Source organism: Lathyrus oleraceus, chromosome 7, assembly GCF_024323335.1.
Source record: "Lathyrus oleraceus cultivar Zhongwan6 chromosome 7, CAAS_Psat_ZW6_1.0, whole genome shotgun sequence".
Taxonomy (NCBI): domain Eukaryota; kingdom Viridiplantae; phylum Streptophyta; class Magnoliopsida; order Fabales; family Fabaceae; genus Lathyrus; species Lathyrus oleraceus.
Window position 1 is genome coordinate 153,958,152 of NC_066585.1, and position 589 is coordinate 153,958,740.

Genomic DNA, 589 nt, shown 5'->3' on the forward strand with positions numbered 1-589 from the left:
TTTCTGGACCAGAGCATCCACTTTTGCATTAACATGATCAAGGTTACTTATCTCGTACATGCCAGTTTTCGTTTGAGGTTTTTCCACCATTGTTCGTTCGGTTCCCCACTGATAGTGGTTTTGAGCCATGCTTTCGATAAGTTGGTAGGCATCAGCGTAAGGTTTGTTCATTAGTGCACCACCTGCGGCGGCATCTATTGTTAACCTCGTGTTGTACAGGAGACCATTATAGAAGGTATGAATTACTAACCAGTCTTCTAAACCATGGTGTGGACAAAGTCTCATCATGTCTTTGTATCTTTCTCATGCTTCGAAGAGAGACTCGTTATCTTTCTGTTTAAATCCATTTATCTGGGCTCTTAACATAGCTGTTTTGCTTGGCGGAAAATATCGAGCAAGAAAAACTTTCTTCAACTCGTTCCATGTGGTGACTGAGTTGGAAGGAAGAGATTGAAGCCATCTTCTAGCGCTATCTCTTAATGAGAAAGGAAAAAGACGAAGTCGAATTGCCTCTGGAGTGACACCATTAGCTTTAACAGTATCAGCATATTGGACAAATACGGATAAATGAAGGTTAGGATCCTCGGTA

At 41.4% G+C, this 589-nt stretch overlaps 1 non-coding gene across 1 annotated transcript; it reads left to right on the plus strand.

The window, feature by feature from the left end:
• Positions 1 to 259: 259 nt before the first annotated feature.
• Positions 260 to 366, plus strand: LOC127108837 (small nucleolar RNA R71). The gene has a single exon (XR_007796346.1). It is a non-coding gene; the product is annotated as a small nucleolar RNA R71 (small nucleolar RNA).
• Positions 367 to 589: the final 223 nt, after the last annotated feature.